The sequence below is a fragment of the Abramis brama genome (genome assembly GCF_963993115.1).
Source record: "Abramis brama genome assembly, chromosome: 10".
NCBI lineage: Eukaryota > Metazoa > Chordata > Actinopteri > Cypriniformes > Leuciscidae > Abramis > Abramis brama.
The window spans coordinates 42795075-42817335 of NC_139972.1; the positions used below are offsets into that span (position 1 = coordinate 42795075).

General features: G+C 41.3%; 1 long non-coding RNA gene across 1 annotated transcript; it reads left to right on the top strand.

Moving 5' to 3' along the window:
* Positions 1–7924: 7924 nt before the first annotated feature.
* Positions 7925–9602, top strand: LOC311091437. Its single transcript, XR_014608093.1, has 5 exons — positions 7925–8061; positions 8679–8747; positions 8964–9029; positions 9171–9260; positions 9452–9602. It is a non-coding gene; the product is annotated as an uncharacterized lncRNA (long non-coding RNA).
* Positions 9603–22261: the final 12659 nt, after the last annotated feature.

Sequence of the window (22261 nt, forward strand, 5' to 3'; positions counted from 1 at the left end):
TATATGTGGAGAGGAGTGTGATCGAGCCAATTCAGTGAATGTGTTCTCGCTAAATTGCTCTCAAATATAAGATTGTTGTTTTGCATGTAGCTTGTAGGCCATATCAGGTAGGCCTAATATTAAAATAGTTAGCCCTTAGTTATGAAATACTGCATATTATTTATATTTTTCCTGGTTGTTACCCCTTTATTCCCCAAATATTATAACTTGTTCCCTTATAATTACACATACGTATTTTATAAGTACTCTATAATTACCGAAAGGTACGCTGTAAATTCGGTGTACTTAAGCAGTACTTTTCCTGGTTGTTACCCCTTTATTCCCCTAATATTATAAATTGTTCCCTTATAATTACACGTACGTACTTTATAAGTACTCTATAATTACCGAAAGGTACGCTGTAAATTCGGTGTACTTAAGCAGTACTTTTCCTGGTTGTTACCCCTTTATTCCCCTAATATTATAAATTGTTCCCTTATAATTACACGTACGTACTTTATAAGTACACTATAATTACCGAAAGGTACGCTGTAATTTCGGCGTAATTACGCAGTACTTTCCGGGCTGTAATCTAAAGCGTTACCCAATACTGATAATGATGTATCACGTTAACAAAACCACATGTTCATTACAGCGATATCGTATTACCGAATACCGGTGTTATGCCGATTTCTGTGACCCACCTAATTCTGTGACCGTATACAATGCACATAATGTAGTAATGGTAGGTTTAGGATTAGCTCAATACAGTGCCTACTTCAGTCACTTTGGTGGGCCACAGAATTCGGCACAACACCGGCATATGTCTGATTAAGACGTAACTTTACATGCTGTACAACTTTAAGAAAACATATAATGAAATGTACAATTACCGGCTTCTTCGTCATTCTCATCGATCAGACACTATGTACACATAGGATTGTGTAGTATTTTATAGACACTTAAGATTTTCTTTCCTGAGATGTACAAAGACATTCTGTGTGCAGAAGTTATTGAAAATGAGTTGTGTTGATCTGAATGCGATTTTTATTTTATTTTATTTTTTTTATATATATTCCAGGCTAAGCCAAGATCGCCTCACAGGTCTACTTTCACATTATAAAGAGCATGGATTGGAGTCAAAGGAAAATTAATCTGGAGGGAGAAAAAACAATACACGATCACTAGAATTTGAAGATACACAGCGAGCTGTAAGTTTCCTGACAAATTATGCATCAGAAAATGCATTGGTCCTTCCTGGGAGGGTTCCTGGTTTCAAGAGGGATGACATGCAGCTTCTGCCTTCATCTCACACAAAGATTTTGTCTACAACTGCTACAGGCAAGGTCTTGAAAATACAGGTAAATAATTATTATTGAAATTGGTATTATAGAGAGAGCACAAACATTTCAAGCCTTTGGAATACTTTAGAAAATTACTTTATCGGATTCTTGTATTTGTTGCTTTCAGGACACAGAATAATGGGAGACAGCAACTTTTTCAAGCTTTGGAAGAAAGTCTGCCCTTTTATTATCACGGCCAAGTCAATGACGGACTTGTGTTGGATTTGCCAGGAGAATAATAGTCTCATTTTAGTAGTAGTGCGAACTTGACAGAAAACAGACCATGTTGCACAACAAAACAAGCATCTATTGATTGTTAAAACTGAGAGGTCCCTGTACAATAATATGGTCACAGAGGCCAATAAAGTGTGTGCTGAGAATGACATCAAAGACCTAAGCAGCAACCAGCCATGTAGTCGCTACATCACTATGCACTACTCGTTTGACTATGCCCAGCAAGTCCACCTGCCAAGTAACCCCTTGCAGCCAGGACCAATTTATTTTCTAGTTCCAAGGAAGTATGGGTTGTTTGGTGTCTGCTGTGAGGGGATTCCTCGGCAGGTGAACTTCCTGGTTGATGAAGCACATCTCATTAGTAAAGGCTCAAATGCAGTGATTTCATACCTCCATTTTTTCTTCAGCAATTATGGCATTAGAGAAACAGATGTGCATCTCCACTGCGATAATTGCTCAGGGCAAAACAAAAACCGTTTTGTCCTTTGGTTTTGTGTCAAGTGTAAAATTTTATATGTTCCTGATGAAATATTTTAAAGGGTAACTAAACCCTAAACCAACTTTTTTTAGTTAATGATCTGTAAGAATGGGGCTTTATTAGTGCTGTTCATTGATTCGAGTAACTTTTTTGACATTTGGGTATAAAGTGTTTTAATGCTACAATATATGGTGTAAAAACATCTGAGTGCTGCCCTCTTCAGGTTGAATTTTCCTATTGGATGTTGCGGTACTGTGTGACGTAAGCGGTACTGCGTGACGTAAGCAGGTTCCAGCTCACCACGCCCTCCCTTGGTACGAGCTCACCGCGCCCTTGGATGAGCTAGCATAGATTTATCTGTATTTAGTACAGTGGTAGGTGTAGTGTTGCTGGGTGCAACAGCACTGCTGGACTGCATAGCTTTCCAGCAGACTTGGAAATTAGGCGCCAGTGTTTGCATGCACTTGGCCTGGAAGACCGTGAGTGTAAAACCTGCATTTTACGCGGAATTGCTTTTCCAACGCAATAGAGGTGAAAATTGGCTTCTCCACACAGCTCGCGCTGAAAAGCGACGCTGTACCAAACGCTGCTTCTCCTGCATGGACTCCACCACTGCAGCGGCGTCTTGATGTGAGTGATATATTTTAATTACAATTTATGGTTAGGCTAAAGTTAATCGGGGGTCGACAAACGCGTCAGCGCATTTTGCTGGATTTTTTCACATAGCGGCAAAATATGAATATGCCTATAGAGCGCGCGCGCTATTGACATCAACTCGATAAAACTCATCAGATATATATTTACGTCGTCTTGCGACCCTGTGAGCAAACTCTCCATTTTAGACAGTCTGACAGCAGGACTCTCAGGTGCACGCCCTTCCGCTCACGGTTCGTCCCCTCTATCTCCGCTGGGGTCTGCCCACTTTTCTAGCATTTTTCAAATATTGCCAGTGGGTGGAGTCTGGCTCTGACCAGGGGTTTAGTTACCCTTTAATGAAATTTTGTGTGTATAAAGGTTTAGTTGTGGTAAATCAATGGTGTAAATTTCATTTATTTCCCTTCATTAGTAATATGCGTAGCTAAGGACTTAAAGGAGAACTTTTTTTTTTTGTAAATTTGGAGTGCTGTCAGTACAGAGAACAACGACAAAAATCGGTGTTGACTTCAATGGGGCAAGTTTTAAACCTGCTTTTAGCCTCTTAACATCCTTGATGTGTCATTACAATTGCACAGGTCATGTGAGTGATTCCTTCAGATTGAACACGGGTGAATCTGACTGCAGTAGATGTGAAAGATAAGTGATGTTATTTGAGCCAGCGCACATACCTGTATTTACATCCTGTTTTCGGTAGAAGTCCACAGTAGTCGATTGTCGAGTTCACGCGCGTGATCATAGGTAACTAAACCTATGCGCGTGAACTCAACAATCGACTACTGTGGACTTCGACCGAAAACAGGATGTAAATACAGGTATTTTTTTGCCCCATCAGATTCCAGATATTCAAAAGGTTGTATCTCGGCCAAATATTGTCCTATCCTAACAAACCATACATCAATGAAAAGCTTATTCATTCAGGTTTCATGTGATGTATACATCTCAATTTCAAAAAAATTACCTTATGACTGGTTTTGTGGTCCAGGGTCACATATTGAAAGGGCATGGTCTACATACAAAAGTCAGATCTGGAGATTGAGAGGCAACAAGAGCGAGAAGCTCTTGAAGGAACACCTGGCTTGTATTGAATGGACTTATTGGATGGGGAAGGAGCACAGATATTGTCCTCTGGGGCGTTTGATGAAGGATAGAAAGTACTGCATTTAAGACATTACATCAGATATTTTAATTCAAAGGTTGTTCAGTAAAGTCGTTTGAGGATATGAAGCTAATAAAAAAATGCAAACAGACACTTGAGTTATAACTTTACTAGAATAATAAAACAATCACTCATTACTAATGCATGGGTTCCCTTTTCCGTTTAGGTTACTTTTCCACTTTGCACTTACAAAGCAATTGACCATACAGGGGGGAAAAAATGTTGCTGTAATGACAATAAAATGTAATTTTTGGGAGTGCAGTAATTCCACTAAATGCATATTGCATTTCTATAGTAGTAATAATAAAAATAATAATAGCATTGGTAATAAAGAAGACCAACCCGATTATTGTAATGGCTAATTGTGTATGACTGTTCATTAGTAGTAACTTCTTAGTTATTTTTCTTGAACCTTAATTAGTAGATAATTAATAGTAGTTATTCAGGAGGCATGACTGAATTAAGTAGTTATTGATTAGTTAATTGTTACAATAAATAAAAAAATGCTATTACATACTGATTAGTTAACACATCTTCCTTAGTAGTTAATAGTAGTGACTGAAGTAGTTCTGCAATAATTTCTTATTAATTATGCATTAAGTAAGATACAGTATTCTAAAGTGTTACCCACATGTTCTATATTCAGCTCTTCTAAATCAGATATCATTTGGTGCTTTCTGGTGGTTTGTGAAGAAGTGGAAGAGTTGAGGTGCTGTGCCCGCTTTTGGATGGAAAAGGAACTGAACGGTAGGAGGAAAGTGGACACATTTTGAAGGGGCAGTAGTGGCCCAAAAGAAGAGCAAGAAAACAAGACTAACATCCGACTGCATTATGATATAAAGACAGTAAACCAATCCACAAAATAACCACAGAAATAACCATAATCTGTGTTAACACTGATTTGAATATTGAAAATTGCATCTGCTTAATGAATATGTTAGTGTAGGTATTTCACTCCTGATGGCAGTAGTGGAATCACTTAAAACGGAATGAGATTAAATTGTTTTTAATGATGAATGCATTATTGTGTGTTCAGTGAGTAAGGTTAAATGTATATATTGCAAGACATCTAGTGTCATTCAATGATGTATGTGACAGTTGCTTTTGGCAAATTTATGAACAATTTTACATTGTGCCCCTTTAATACATCTTTCTTCTAATCTAGAGAAGAAAGTTTGATTTAGTTTACCCCAAAGTGTTAATTAATATATTAATTAACAAGCATGAACTAACATGTAGTTAAGATGGTATTGTTCATGCAGGAATTCATATGACTCATGTCGTAGTTAAAGGTGCTGTAAGCGATGCCAGAAGTCGTAACTTCTTGTTGACATTCGAATTGTTGTCAAACAAAACGGAGGCTAGCTAGACCCTCCCTCCTCCTCATCCCGTCTCCTCCCTCCTCCCCTCCCTTCCGGCATAAAGGAAAGTCAAAGTAGTCACTAGTACAAACAAAGCTAAGTTTTACTGATACTTCATTCAGTGTGTAATGTCGCCAAGTTAGATAAAGGGTTTTATATATTGCAGAAAAAGAGAAACATTATCTTAAAATCGTTTCGCCACCTGAGGTTATAACTATAGCTCCCATACAAGGACGCAATAATAACAAGATAACGTTAGCTTCGCGTTTCCCAGTGAGCATAAACAACGGCGGCATCGTAAACAAATTTAGTCAAAGTTGTCAACAGCCTATAAATGAGCGTTCAAATTCATAACAAACAGTGGGTGAAAACAATCATTCACACAAATTGTCGCCCTACTGTGTATTTGCTTGATCATTTACAATAGAGATTGATCGCTATAGCTGCTAGAAACATGTTGTATTCACCAAAGTTAACACTGACTGCATAGTTCTAGCTAATTACATCCTTGTGTTGGTTTGGCGAACATGAACGTCAGTTTAGAAAGAAAAATGGATTTACACACCTGTTCTGCAAAAACAGAGCAACTGAATGTCGGATTCTGCCGGCGGAGTTCTCGCCACCTTTCGAAGGTTTTCCGATGTAAATTCGGTACTTAGCGCGTTCCTTATCCTCGTTCCTTATCCTCGTCCCTTATCCTTGTCCCTCTTCTTTGCAATTTGTTCATCGGAACGTCGTCTCTTTGGTCGTGTTTCGGCCATAATTCAATCTTCCCTCTTCATGCTTCTCTCTCCTCCACACGCTCCACGCGCACTAACCCCCAAACCCCACCCTCAAATACATCTTGTCGGTGATTGGCTGGAGCACTGTTTGCTGTGTTTCATGGTACGGGTGAGTCCAGTTTGTTTTTCTTGCTGTTTGTGGAGCCTGTGGTGTTTACAGAGACCGCGTTTTTTTACAGTGTGTTCAGGGGACAGGCAGCTAGCGGATAGTGAGGAGATGTTTGCTGTATGTGACAAAAAATGTTTTGGCCTAAAAAACGCGTGACATCACTTAGAGCACCTTTAAGGTTAGTTCTTCATTAGTATATGTCTTAAAGGGGTCATATAATGCCATTTTTGTACAAGCTAATATGATTCTTTGGGGTCTAAATTAAAAGTTTGTAATATACTTTAATTAAAAATTCTCATTAGTATTGTAAGAAAACACTCATTTTACCTGGTCAAAACCAGCTCTGTTTTCAGCACGCCGTTTAAGTGCATGTGTCTTTAAATGATAATGAGCTTTGCTCACCCCGCCCCTCTGTTCTGTGGGTACACCGTTTGTAACACAATAACCATAACGCGTTGTTCATTATAAACGTGGGATTATGAATTATATTGAGAACGTCGTACATAGAAACATGCCGTAATGTACCCTGAGTGTAAACAGCCGCATTCACTGTGAAGCGTGCAGCAAGCGATTTGCAAAGATTAATATAAATATTAATATAAAGGTTAATAAAACGTTACACTCACTTCTTCTTCTGGAGGTGCAGCAGGAACACGAATAGTTGGTACCGATCCTTTTTTCAGGAGCAGCTTCTTAGCAAAACCAGCTTTACTGACCCTCGTTTGTAAAGCAGTCTGGTGAAATGATTCGCGCAAACATGAAAGCATTGACGTTGATCGTGGGGAATATTCCCTTCGAAAACAAAACTCAGCCACTGCGTCTTCAGCGGTTCGGATTTAGGAACATCAAAATGACTGCTGTGTCCCTTATTGCACCCAAGAACAGAAGAACACCACAATCGCTTAGACGCCATTCTGCTCATAGACAGTGCTCCAGCATATCAACAATGACCGCGCCGGTCCGCGTGGACTATGATTGAGCGAGCGAGGGCGGGTCTGTGTTGAAAAGCTGCTGTCAATCAACAATCGTGGAAGGGGCGTCCGACCGTGTGACGTCACATGGTCGAATGGCTTGATTTGAGATGGGGGAAAACATATAAGAAGATTACAGGCACTGCCAACACAAGAAGATTAAAAAAAAAACACTGCATGGATTTTTATAATTTTATGATGGTTGTGTACAGGCACTGCCAACACACATTTCAGTACAATCAACTTGTAAAAGTTCATGTACCATTATATGACCCCTTTAACCCTCTGAGGTCGGCAAACGCGTTTTGCTGGATTTTTTTCACATAGCAGCAACATAAACTTAAAAAAATCCGTCATTTATGGTCATATAAATAAAATAAATACATGATTATAAACTATAGAGGGTCTTCTTTTTTTGTGTACACTCACATTAACATCAAATCCTTGTTTTTATTTTTAAATAAATAAAATAAACAGGGTGCACTTTCAGCTCACTCTGTCTCCGCAAAAATCTTTCTGAAACAAGTCTGGAAAATGAACTGAAACTCAGCTAATACTTATCACACAACCATGAAACATGCGTCTAAAGAAAGCTTTAAATTTCTACTTTTAAATAAAACAATTCACATTCAAAACAAATATTCTCCTGCAATGTAATCTGTATGAAACTTAAGAGAAGTACAGTTTCTCCCGTCTCATCTAATTATCTGGAATGAGTTCACACCCACTCGCAGAGCGCGCTATTCATAAGATAATGTGCTGAGGTGATCTATGCGAAATAAGGTAAACGCCCCTGAAATGCTTTAAAACCAGCAAGTTTCATTCATTCACTTTCCTGCGCCGTTGGATTCACTGGTGAGGAAGCCCTTCAGCTAGTCCTGGATAGTGATGAAGAGTTCACATTTTCCTCAGAAGAAGAGCGGGACTCTGACGACGAACGTTTGTATTTTGAAGAGTGACTTGATCCAGCCGTGGATAATATTTCGGATGAGTAAGTCTTCTTAAATTTACTTGCATTAGTTGACAAGCTATTTTATATAAACGTAGGCTATACATATTTTACTGGTTGGACCATTTCCATACTTGCCATTCAGAGTAATTTATATTTAAATGGTCTAGGCTATGCTGTATAAAGTAGGAGAGATGCTTCATGCATAAATAAACTTATTTGCACAAACGCGTTTTGGCGCGTGCCTTCAGAAGACTTTATACAGCATAGCCTAGACATGCTGTATAATATGTACAACGATATGTTTAGATCATAGGCCTGTATGAAAGTTAGAATTTTGAAATTAATTTAGAAAATATTATGTATGTTTAGATTATATTTTGACTAGTGTTTATGCTGCCTCATTATCATCAACGAAGAGTGCTTGCAAATATCTATTGCAAATGTGTGTATGTGCTGAAATGTGTAAATATGCCCAGCTGATGAATTGCAAATGTGTTAATGTTTGCGTTGTGCCATCTCCGTAATGGCCCATTGACACGCAATATATGCCTACAGCACGTGTCTACAATTGTTCGCATCAGTTATTCATATAGACTAATGGTAATATACTTTGAAATATTTATGTTATAATAGTTTTCAACTTTTTTAAAAAAAAGGAATGTAGCTGCATCACCTTCATCTGCAACTCGGAGGGCGCGCAGCAACACAGTCGAACATCAGAAAGAGTAAGTACATATTTACCCATGTTTGTTCAATTTTGTTTATATACTTATTACAATATGAGCCTGTATGACTTTATTTATTTTTGGAGGTTGGTTGATAATGTTACATATTTTTTCTTTGTGTTATCTTATCAGCATGCTAATGCCCATCAGTTGTGCATGTGCTGGAATAGTACTCTAAAATATATGATAATAATAGTTTTCAACTTTTTTTGAAAGGAATGATGTAGGTTCTGCAACTGGCACTAAGAGGGCACGCAGCAACATAGACAGAAATCAGAAAGAGTAAGTACATATTTACCCACTATTTTACAGATGTTAGACCTGATGTTGTTTTATCAACATGCTGACTGTCCATCAGTTATGCATGTGCTGGCATAGTACTTTGTTCAAACTTTATTAATATTAATATTATTATTTTTATAGGAATGTGGTAGCATCACTCTCAGCCTCACCTGCAACTCGCACTGGGAGGGCACGCGACAGGTGTCGTTCAGTTTTGAGAACAACTGAAAAGTAAGTACACTTATTCCCTTTCTTTCAGATATTAGTATAATTCTGTTTACATATTCTGGTTTTACATAGTCCATACAAACATTATGTGTCTGTATGGCTTTGCATCTGGCCAATGTTACTTTTAATGATTGAAATGCAGTTGTTGTATTTTGTGTAATAAACATGCTCACAGTTGTTTGTTTGTTTTACAGCTATAAAGGTGATGGTGATCATCAGACACCTGTTGCAAAGAGGGCCAAGACAAACATTCAGACAAGCAACAAGCAGTCTACTATGTCATGGAAAACAGAGACTGACATTGATATGGTTCCACAGACTCTGAGATTCCTGCCTGCACGGAAACCTGGCCCACAGCTGAGTCCTGCTGACGCACACACTCCTCAGAGTCTCTTCAAAATGTTTTTTTCTGAGAATGCAGTGTCAACTCTGTGCCACAACACCAATGCTCAAGCTGCTGGTGCAATTGCAAAAGGCCACAAATATAAATGGGCTGATGTCAGCATCAGTGAGATGTACCGCTACATTGGGCTGCTTTTTTACATGGCCCTAAACAGTTCATGGAACAGCTTATTGCAGAGCTCTGTGGTGTGTCACAGAAAGTAGCACCAAAACAAACCAGTAGTGACCATGTGCCGGTTCCAGGAGCTGAGCTGGGCTCAGATGCAAAGAACATTTGCACAGTTGGTCGCAAGATCTGTGTGCTTTGCAAAGGACAGCTTGGTAAAAGGCAGGACACACCTTGGAAATGCCAGGCATGTAATGTTCACTTGTGTCTTCAGTTGAACAGGAACTGTTTTCAAAAATGGCACCAAGACATGTAACTATATTCTATCTGCCTTTATTTTAGTTTATTTTGCTCATTTTGCATTATTTTGCTTAGAGCCCGCATCAACGGGGCATAAGCATTTACTGTGAGATACCTGCAAATTTAGAACATTTAGTTCCTCCACATAGAGGAATTACAATAAAACAGATTGAAAAACAAAACCTTTGAATCTCCTCTACTTCTTTGTTCAGGCTGCCTCACTTGATGGCCCATTAGCCATTGGGGGAGTATCTACAGTGCAATGCATAAGTGAATACACCCATGCTAAAGTTGACTAAAAAGAGGAATAAAAAATCATATTTTGGAAATTGAACTTAATGCCTTAATTTAAAAAATTAGGAAAAATCCAACCTTTTAGGACACCAATTTTCTTTGTGAATGAATAATGTATCGTAAATAAATAAATGTTCTTCCTTAAAATACATGGTGCATAAGTGTGTACACCCCTATGTTAAATTCCCATAGAGGCAGGCAGATTTTTATTTTTAAGTATTTTTTTTAAATTAATTTTTAGGATACTATGCATCCTGATAAAGTTCCCTTGGCCTTTGGAATTAAAATAGCCCCACATCATCACATAGCATTCACCATACCTAGAGATTGGCATGGTTTTATTTCAGTTAGCCTAAAAGCTAGTTTGATTTGCATTGAGAGATGATCTTATGGAAAGTACCCCATGCCAATCTCTAGGTATGGTGAAGGCTATGTGATGATGTGGGGCTATTTTAATTCCAAAGGCCAAGGGAACTTTATCAGGATGCATAGTATCCTAAAAATTAATTAAAAAAAAATACTTAAAAATAAAAATCTGCCTGCCTCTATGGGAATTTAACATAGGGGTGTACACACTTATGCACCATGTATTTTAAGGAAGAACATTTATTTATTTACGATACATTATTCATTCACAAAGAAAATTGGTGTCCTAAAAGGTTGGATTTTTCCTAATTTTTTAAATTAAGGCATTAAGTTCAATTTCCAAAATATGATTTTTTATTCCTCTTTTTAGTCAACTTTAGCATGGGTGTATTAACTTATGCATTGCACTGTATGTCACACCCCTGGTCTGAATCTCATTAATATTGATGGGCCATTACCCCTCCCATGCATAAACCTCTTCTGACAAAAAAACAGTTTTACAAGGTTTAAAGGGCATATTGCAGGTAAAAAAAAAAAAATCTAAATGAATATATAACCGTGTATGAAAATATCATATGAAAAGATAATGCAGGATTTAAAATGTTTTAAAACGACATAAGGACACCAATTTAGTAGATAAAGTGAGCGTTTCTTTGACTGCTTGTAAAAAACGTTTTTTTTCAACATCGCGTCATTTTACGTCACATGAGGTAGTTGGGTGCTGTGCTCTGCCGCAGCTCAGTGCAGAGTAAGTTGGTATTCAGTAAGAGCGGTCGTGAGTCAGTGTGTTTTCAGTAGTTTTTGTATTTCAATTTATCATCGTCATGGTAAATTATTGTGTTTGTGGAGCTTGCAAAAACTCCAGCCTGTCAGGACATCGAGTCCACCGGTTTCCTAACAACATGCCTGTGCGCGGTTTGTGCAGGTGAAGAGACGGGATTTCTCTTCCGCGTCGGCTTCGGAAAACGAAAACTGAGCTACTCGTTATTGTGTTTGTGTGGACCGTTTATCAGTTTGGACCAGTGCAGCGCGAGCCTGATCAAGCAACACTGTTACTGCGAGATCCAGTAAATAAAGCATTTGAATTCGCCACTGAAGTAATAACATCGCTGCGAGATCTAGTGAGAAATATTCACATTTCTCCGTTATTAACGGATCAAACAGCGCTGACGTGGAAACCAGGAATAAACTGTGCAATGAATGAACTATCCAGTGTCCACAGATCAGCAACATTCACCATGGATTTACTGTAGTAACACTACTGTCTGCAACCATGGACGTTTGGCAGGAATAGTAGGATAAAATGCTTTCAATTTACATTACGTCGGTTTTATTTTGACATTATGAATACAATTGCTGCCCTCAAATGTTAATCTGAACTAAAATAAACCTTTGTTTATACTACCAATATTACATTTCATTTTGTCCAAGGAGCTGTTTTCTTTTATTTGCTTCTAAGAAGAGTCAAGTATAGCTCCATCATTGCTCAAAGTAAAAAAAATATCATATTTATGATGTTAGTTTTAATTTAAAAAAAAATAATATTCAAGGAAATTTCAAGGAAACGTATCTATAAGCTAACACTGGTCTCTCACCAAAACACCTGCCCTGTTCTTCACTATCTCCTCACACCACAACTCAATTTGTCTCCTCTGACCGTTGTTCTGTCTAACATTAATCCTGGCCTGTCCCTGCTTTCTTGGCTGCCTAGCAGGCTCATAATTGTATAGCTGTGCTCCGTCATACGAGTAAGTATGAACAATTTCCTCAGCGTCTGAAACGTCTTGCGATCCATTATTTCCCTGTTGTTTGAATCGACCGCTCTCCCTCGTGCGACGTCACGCCCGCCACGCCCATTTTCATATGCGGAAGTAAAATTTTCTCACAAAAACGACTCCAGAAGCCACTGTAGCGCATTTAGAAGTTTTTTTTAAAGAAAATCTAGTTCCTACAATATTTTTCTATACATTGACTCATTGGGTCTTCTAACCTGCAATATGCTCTTTAAATCAATGTATTGTTTTATGAGAACGATTAGGCAGGATGATTTTCACATCATTTTGAAGCCAGAACTCGAAGCAACAACATACATTAGTCAAAAGTCTTGTGGACACATATTTAGTATGTGTTTTGTGGTCTTATTTCAGCAACTTTCATTTTTATTTTTTCAAATAACCACGCATAAACATTATTCTCTTAAAAATACAAAGATTTACAAGCATGTTGATCAGATATTATGGTAGCCCTGTTTGTGCTATATAGAGTGAATTTACACCTTTGCCATTAACATGTTTATAAATAACTGAAGAAAAAAAACAAATGTCAGAGCATGTCAGATCACATCCAGGGCCCAGAAAACCCCTCAGACCCCAGAGGGTTAACTCATCATTAGTTCATAGTAAAGTAATTATTAATTCAGGTATTAGTACATGACTTTTCATGTACTGTTATTGTAAAGTGTTACTTAACATGCTTACTATTATGACTGTCTTACCTTAAAAATCTTTCTCGTAATCAAATCGTGTTCTTCTAATTCTTCTGAGGTAAATCCAAGGTAATCAGCACAGCACAAACACAGTCTTCCAAACTCCATGAAAAGCAGAGGAATACTGGAGTCTCTGATTCTTTGTTTCTGATTCTTGAGGTAATGGGTGTTTACAGGTCTGCGTTCCTCCACGTGGACCATTTGCATGTCAATCGCTCGTGCGCGTGGGTGTGGTCACATTAGAGCTAATGAGCTCGGGCTGGAGAAACTGTACATGTCGTTGCTTTCATACGGATTACTTAAACAGAGAATATTTGTTTTTGATATGATTTACATCATTTAAAAATGGAGACTTCAAGCTTTGTAAAGACATGTTTCATGTATGTGTGGCAAGCATTCGCTGAGTTACAGATCAGTTTCTGTCGCGTTTCAGAATGAACTTCACATTGAGAAAGATGGCAGAACGCGCATCATGTTTATTTTCTTTATTTTACGAAAAACACAACATTTTGTTTTTATTATTAGTGTACACAAATAAAAGAAGACATTTAACAGTTTTGAATGATGTATAACACTTGCCTGTATGACAAAAATTGAGTTATTTGAGTCTCTTTTGCACTGATAAGAAAAAAAGGGAGACAATTGCGCCGGCGCAACAGCCGACACCATGCTACTAAGCAATCTAAAGTCCAGTCCAACTAATCTAGTCCAAGCAACTAAATGGTTTACTAGGGGTGTAACAGTACACAGAAGTCACGGTTCGGTACGTACTTTGGTTTTGGGTCAGTACAACAGGAAAATGCAAGAAATCCCCAATGCTAGGTTTCCTTTCAATTATTTTGAACATTACTGGAACATCAATTAAAAAAAATTCCACACACACAAAAAAAAAATACAGCACTTATATTGGCAGTTATATATACAGACAGTTCTGATAGACCCCTCTCCAAGATCTCAAAGTGCAAGGTAACAAACTAGAACAAAACAAAGTCAGTTTAGACTTGTAAAGTGTCACTGTCACGGTTTATGAATTCACTGTCTCCTTTTGTCTCGTCTTGCATTTTGTGTGTGTGTATGTGTGCATGTGGCCGGGGTCGCTGATCGCTGCAGCTGATCAGCTAACCCTATTTAGTCCCTCTGTTTTCACCTTGTCTTTGTCAGAGCGTTGTGGATGTTCCCGTGTGTGTTCCCGTTTGTCGGCGTCTCCTGTGTTCATCGTTGTTCCTGCACTTCAGTTTTCCACGCCATCCACTTCCTGGTTGCCGGTTCCGCTCCGTCTCTGTTTCCTATCATCTTCATCATCATCTTCACCGGAGAGGATCGGGCTGTTCTCAGCATCCCTGTGCTACCAAGTGCCTTCACTGGACTATCACCCATCATCACTCAACCTGTATCTGACCAACACTCTAAATAAACCTTTATTTGACTTGCACTTGAATCCTCGTATCATTTCCTGACAGACTCACACAGTCACAGATGCCTCAATAGGCCATATCTGCTGCCAGATCCATTTTTAATTGTTAGGCAGATTGCGAGAAAGGAACAGCAACATGTTTACCTTTTGTGGGGCAGGCTCTCTTTGTAGCAATGTTACCAGCTGTGCTAAAAACATTCTTTCTGAGCTAGTGCTTCTTGCACAAATGCACGTGTTTTTTTGTGCTAACTTGGCTATTAGAGGAAATCTTCTATGGTTATCACACCACCACATCAAGGGATCAGATGATGCACCAAGTGCTTCTTCCTGGAGGAACGTGGTCAGCTCCGAATCAGCATGGACACATTTTTGTTACCAATGTCTGAGTCTGGTGACTTGTAAGTTGGGTTCTTCTTACGGTCAACCGTTTCTGAGTACTACTCGTTTAAGTACTCTAGGATGACTCTTTTTTAATGTCCTTGGTTAGCTCTGTCTCATCATCAGCTGCAGCTAGAATAGTGTTGTTGAAAGATGGAGAACTGTACGACACACTGACATACTTTTCTCCAGACAGCAGTGGGCCGAGGGTCTTGCTTATAGATCTGGGATCAGATCAGACCAAGACATCTGTATCTTGCCAAGTGGGTACCAGGTGTTTGGTTTTCCTGTTTGCTTTCAGGACCTGTGATAGGGCCTTGTCTTGTTCAAGCACCCTCTGGATCATCATCTGGCGTGACCCCCACCTTGTTGGTGTTTCTGTGATGAGCCGATGAAAGGGAAGATGGTGCTCTGCCTGGGCTTTCTTCAACTCTTTTCTTCTTTTCTAAGAGTGTGAAAAGGCACTCACAATCTTCTTGCATAAGGCAACAGCACGGTCAATTTGGGGTTCTTTCACACTTTTTTTCTGTTGACAAATTTGTAAGATATTATTAATTCATTTCATCTATAATCTACATCTCTCTCTCTCTCTCTCTCTCTCTCTCTCTCTCTGTCCACACACACACACACACACACACACACACACACCCCAACAACAACTCCTGAAATGCTTGATTAGGATTGAATGAACATCACTTAACACAAATCCAACATTAAAATAGCATTGGCTATACAACTGAACAGAGGCAAATTCTGCATCTCTAGACGCAAATGCAATATTACTGTGCAGTAATATAGGCAAATATTACAGTGTAATGTTACAATATTATAATATTATGCACAAAATGTTTTAACCTACCGATGGTGAGGTGCAGCTTGTGTCCAAAGCATTCAGAGACGCTGCCTTGACCACGTTCGTTCCATTATCAGTAGTGATGCACACTTGGCATTCTTCTTTAAAACCCCATGACTGAAGCGCTTCCTTGAGTCCTTGTGCGATCTCCTCGGCCGTATGTTCAGCGGGGAAGTACGATGATTGCAAACACCGGCTGCTAAGATTCCAATCATCCGTTATATAGTGAATGGTCAGGCTGATGAAAGGCACCATGGTACGGCTCGACCACAGGTCCGTTGTAGTGGCAAAGTATTTCAAGTAACACAGCTCTTTTTCAACCTTTTCGCGGAGCTCGGCATACAATTTTGGAATCTCTGTAGTATTTGCGGCTTGGCACCTCGTATTGTGGATCAATAGCTCTGATCTGATAGTAGATCGAGTCTACCTCCCCCAAAGCTTCACAGTCGTTTTCTCTCCATGGGTTACGCTTCATTTAATTTGGTAATATTAAGCAGTTTTGATTTACATGCTGTTTAATGTTTGATGATCATGTTATTTTACATTTGAGTGAGCAATCTTCTATCACTTGTTTCAGCTTCTTCTTCTCCTGTGTTTTGATCCGGAGATTCTGTACTAGAAGATGTGTCATAGCGCCCCCTACCGTATAAAAGTGAAAACATGGATAGCTAGAAAATTCAGTCAATGGTGGGAAAAGTAGAATTAGAGTAAATTCCTATATACACTATCAGTGGACTAGCCTACACAGAAATTCAGATATGCTGAATTAGAAACATATCTGTTTTATATCAATATTCTAATCAATATTTTCAGACAATGTAAGTTTCATAAGACTGTATATGAAAAACTATTTAAAAAAGTATATTCAATAGGCTACTCGATCAAAAGGGTTAACACAACTACAAGCCAAGTATACTTAGAGATATACTTAAAAGTATAATTAAGTATTCAATCAAAAGACTGAGTACAAGTACAGGCCAAATATACTTGGACTTTTCTCTCAGTATAAGTCAAGTACACTTAAGTGTAATTTTAAGTATATTTATGAGAAGTACATAAAGTATTTTTTTGAGAAGTATATAAAATGTAGACTGAAAGTATACTTTCTTATTTTTAGTTCTATAAGAAGTATACTAATAGAACACTTGAATAAACGTATTTTTCGTAAGGGTAGTTGCAGTCCATTTCCGAGCGCGCGCCACGATGGGAACAGGGGTAAGGTCTCTTGCGCGGATGATTGTGCTTTTAATAGCTCTTTTTACTATCAAACACGTCCCGCAGTTTAGAAACAAGAGACACTGCATTTTACAACAATCACCGATTGTGCTCAGTGCTGATTCTGGCGCTGAGTGTGGGTTTAGGGAGAAATGAGTGAAGGGAAAGATGATGTGCTAGACCAACGCGGCTAGTTTTTAATAGTTTTACCTCACATATCTTCTTTTTATAATCCTTGGAAGCCAAACTCGAAATAGAAAATAAAATTAGATTAACTACACAGATCAGATGTATATTTGATGGGCAGACTCTCTCGAAGCACTCCGCAGATATCATGAACATCGTCAGGTAGCTTTTTCTAACATTAGTGTTCAAAACTCACCAGTCCATTTGATGTGCATCAAACTAACATATTCCAACATATTTCCAAATTTTAACATGCTTATTTGCGAAAATATACTTCCAGCGATGTCCGCCATCTTTGTTGAAAAATTTGGATGGCTCGCTGAGTTTGCAAGGTATCCTGGGTAATTTCATCTCCCACTTCGTTTTAAGCCTGCATCGGACCTCACTGTGTTTTGAGGGTTGATTTTAAGGGAAGAATAGCACTCCCCCTTGCTCCCTAAAGTTTTGGGACACCCTACCCCTACACAAGAACGCGCAAAAACGAGGGTTAGGGCAAAAATCTACGGGAAGGGGAGGTATTGGGACAGGCCCAAAGTGTTCATATAAATGAGTGTCCGTCATTCTAAAATTCTCCTTTCACTGCGTGTGTGAAGTGGAGCAGGACAACGTCCCACCAGTCCTTGTTTTCAGATTCTCATCCACAGACGACTGGTTTTGGGCATTTTTACTGCGTGATAAATATAAGCAGCACGACAAAACGGTTCATATGCTCACTGTCTCCAAATTATGACCAGAAATGGATAAATATTAAGTCTTCTGTTTAAAACAAATAAAGAACCAATGTAGGAGAATGGTTATTATGAACAAACAGCGGGAAACTCTGATGTTCGTGCAGTGTGCGCATGTCAAAAAATCTATTCTGATTTGAGGCTTGTGACATATAAACACGGACATCAACCCGATCACGTTTAGCATTCATGTAAACACTACGTTCGGATTCATCAACCGGAATGAATTCAGTCCAACTGAAACAAAAGTTGTGCATATAAACGTAGCCAGTCAGTCCAACAGATGGAGGATATAAGGGCGAGAGGGTTAGACAGGCTGATAACAGAGAGTTCCCTACGGCAACAGAGAAATATGCCGAGCCAAGCAGAAAAAGTAAAGTCCAGTTTGAAGAGGAATGCAGAAAGAGCTGACCATGTAACGAACACAACAAACGTAAACAGCAAACAACAAAGCATGCGCACAGGGTTCCCACCATAGACTGTAAAAAATATGGACAAAGCGTCTGTGACGTCACCCATAGACTTTCTGAAGAACGGTTTTGAGGCCGTTTATGGGGGGTATGGGTGGCGCCATCTTGGAAAATCTTGGGAAATCCTAACCCCGCCCACCTTCTGGCCAATCCATATATGGGTAAAGGACGCGAGTCTGGTTATTCTGCAAATGGAACGTACTCGGTTACCTAATGTTACCTCGGTTCTCTCTAGAAGAGGGAACGCGTATTGCGTAAGTTTAGCTTACGCTACGGGAAAGTTGTCTTTTCTCGAGATCTGAAGCCAAAAAATTATCCTGAATTTTGTATTTATTGTCAACGCAGTGTGACGGCCGGCAGACCATGGCAGGCTACATAAGCGTGCTCATTGGCTGTCCAGCGGCAACTGCTCGGGCCTACCAGTGAGCCCTATGTGACGTCACGCTCAATGAGGGCGCTTCGCGCCCTCCACGCCCCTCTAACCGTCAAGGTGGGCGTGGCTAGCGTGTATATAAGCAAGGGCTCGTAGGCTGAATATCTGGTTTTCACAGTCTGAAGCGCAAAAGCTCGTGGCGCGACACGGCAGGTTACGCAATACTCGTTTCCTCTTCTAGAGAGAACCGAGGTTACATTAGGTAACCGAGTACGTTCTCTTACGAGAGGTTCTCTCGTATTGCGTAAGTTTAGCTTACGCTACGGGAACCCCTTGTCAACACCGTGTGCGCCGAGCATCAGTGCATGAGCATCAGTGCATGAGTCCCAGGGGAACCGGGGAAAATCACATGCTAGAACAGGTGGCCAGTCAGAGAGACGGGCCAGCACATGTAATAAGCACTTCATATAAGATAGAGCGGCACTGCCGGTCTATATATCGATTCATACGATGTGGCCAGCAGCGCGGGCCAGCATAATACATAAGCACATTATAGGGGAAAATAGAGCGGTCTCGTCGGTCTATGTATAGAGAGAATAATCCCCAGCGCAACCGAGTGAAGAATAGGCGGCCAGCAGCGCGGGCCCGCACTAATACACGTGCGCATAAGGGGGCAAAAAAGACAGAGCGGCCCAGCCGGTCTGTGTACACAAGGCTCTTCCCTTGGTGTCATTACCAGAAGTATATTAACAGTACATGAACGTAGTCTGCACATGCGTGACTGGGCAGAACATACATATCACTTATACTGATAACAGTTTAGCCTGCAGAGCGGGAACTTCCAGGTTATAAAACCTCACGAATGTAGATGGGGAGGCCCAGCCCGCCGCCATGCAAATATCGTGAATAGAAATCCCCCTGGACCAAGCCCACGACGAGGCCATGCCTCTAGTGGAGTGGGCTCTGATGCCCATAGGGCACTGCAGGTGTTTGGAGGTGTAAGCTGCCACGATCGCGTCCACTATCCACCTGGACAAACTCTGTTTCTAGGCGGCGAGACCCTTGGTGCGTCCGCCAAATGAAACAAAGAGCTGCTCAGAACGCCTAAAGGCGGTCGGCGCGCGTGATGTAAACCCTCAGCGCCCTGACGGGGCAAAGGAGGTTATCACCGTCCTCGCTATCGGATGCTGGCAGAGCCGACAGGGAGATGATTTGCGCCCAATCGAGTACCAATCGCTTTGGGGATGTAACCGTGTCTCGGTTTGAGGATGACTTTAGAATCATTAGGTCCGAACTAAAGACACGCGGGGCTAACAGACAGCGCATGTAGATCCCCCACGCGTTTTACTGAAGACAGAGCTATCAGAAAAACGGTTTTGAACGAGAGGTATTTCAGATCCACGGATTCAAGCGGTTCAAAGGGAAAAGCCTTCAGGGCCTCCAGGACCAAGGACAGATCCCAAATAGGAACCGAGGGGGGCCGCGGTGGGTTCATCTGTCTGGCTCCTCTGAGGAAGCGGATGATAAGCTCATCTCTTCCTATTGCGCGGCCGCGCGTCGTCTCTGCGAACGCTGCGATAGCTGCAACATGTACTTTGAGCGTGGAGGGGGACCTGCCCTTGTCCAACAGCTCTTGTAGGAAGGAGAGCACCCGTTGATTAACCACGCATGCAGAGACCAGCGCTCTGGGTGGGGATGCCAGATTGATCCACTGGCTTGAGAGAGGAGATCCTTTCTCAGCGGGATCGGCCATGGGGCTAAGTGCGACAGCCTCACTAGTTCTGGGTACCAGATTTGGTTCTCCCACCGCGGGGCTATTAGGAGCACTGGGTGGCGTGTTTCCCTGATCCTCTTGATGACCTGTGGTAACAGGGAGATCGGAGGGAAAGCATACAGCGGGAGGCTGGGCCAGGTCTGGGCCAGCGCGTCCTCGCTTTTCGAGAAGAACATCGGGCAGTGGGCGTTGTCTTTTGACGCAAAGAGGTCGACTTTCGCCCTGCCGAATAGGCGCCAGAGTGACTGGACTGTCTGAGGGTGCAGAGACCATTCTCCCGGGGGAATGTTGTCTCTGGACAGTCTGTCTGGGCCGACGTTCAGGTGGCCCGGCACGTGCGCAGCTCTCAGCGAGCGCAACGAGTGATGAGCCCACACGAGAAGGCGTTCTGTCAGCTTGCAGAGGTTCCTGGATCTGACACCGCCCTGTCTGTTCACATAGGACACCACGGACATGTTGTCCGAACGGACTAGCACGTGGTGATCCCGTATGAGTGGGAGGAAGCGCTTGAGCGCATTCTCGACCGCTATCATCTCCAAACAGTTTATGTGGAGGCATTTCTCCTGGTCTGACCACAGGCCAAAGACCGGTTTGCCCTCGAAAAGAGCGCCCCAACCTAAGTTGGATGCGTCCGTCGAGATAACTTTGCGGTGCGAGACGGCTCCCATTGTCACTCCCCGCTGGTACCAGTCGGCCGCTAACCAGGGCTTCAGTGCTGAAACGCAGCTCTGAGTCACTCTCGATTCGAATGCTGCCGGAGGCCCAGGCTCTGTGAGGCACTCAGGCGTTCAACCATCGTTGCAACGGGCGCATGTGCAGTAGATCCAGCTGAAGCACTGCTGCAGCTGAAGCCATACATCCCAGCATCCTCTGAAATGTCTTGAGAGGTGCGGTGCTGCCCGACTGGAAAGACGCGGCCAGCTGTCGGATACAGCGCGCGCGCTGTGTCGACAGGCGGGCCGTCATTGCCACAGAGTCCAGTTCCATACCCAGGAAGGAGGTTGACTGACTGGGCAGTAAAGAGCTCTTGGTCCAGTTGACTGTGAGACCCAGGCTTTCCAGGTGGCTGAGAAGCACTGTTCTGTGAGCGATAAGCTCTTCCTCTGACTGTACTAGAATAAGCCAATCGTCCAGATAGTTCAAAATTCGCATTCCCTGACCCCTCAGGGGAGCGAGAGCCGTGTCCATGCACTTCGTGAATGTACGGGGTGCTAAAGACAGGCCGAACGGCAGGACGGTGTATTGATATACCTGACCGTCGAAGGCGAATCTCAAGAATGGCCTGTGACGGGGTATTATCTGGATCTGAAAGTAAGCGTCCTTCAGATCGAGGGAAATAAACCAGTCTCTCGGGCGAATCTGCGCGAGGATCTGCCTGGTTGTGAGCATTTTGAACGGTCTTCTCATAAGAGCTTTGTTCAAATGTCTCAGATCTAAAATTGGTCTGAGAGCTCCATCCTTCTTGGGAACGAGGAAATAACGGCTGTAAAAGCCTGACTCGCTCAGAGAAGGGGATACCGGTTCTATAGCCCCTTTGCACAGAAGTGTCGCTATTTCTGCTCGAAGTAGATGTGCTACTTCCCCATTCACTCTCGTCTCGGTTCGCGCTAGAAAGCGTGGGGGGCGGCGAGCGAACTGCAGAGTATAGCCATTTTTTACT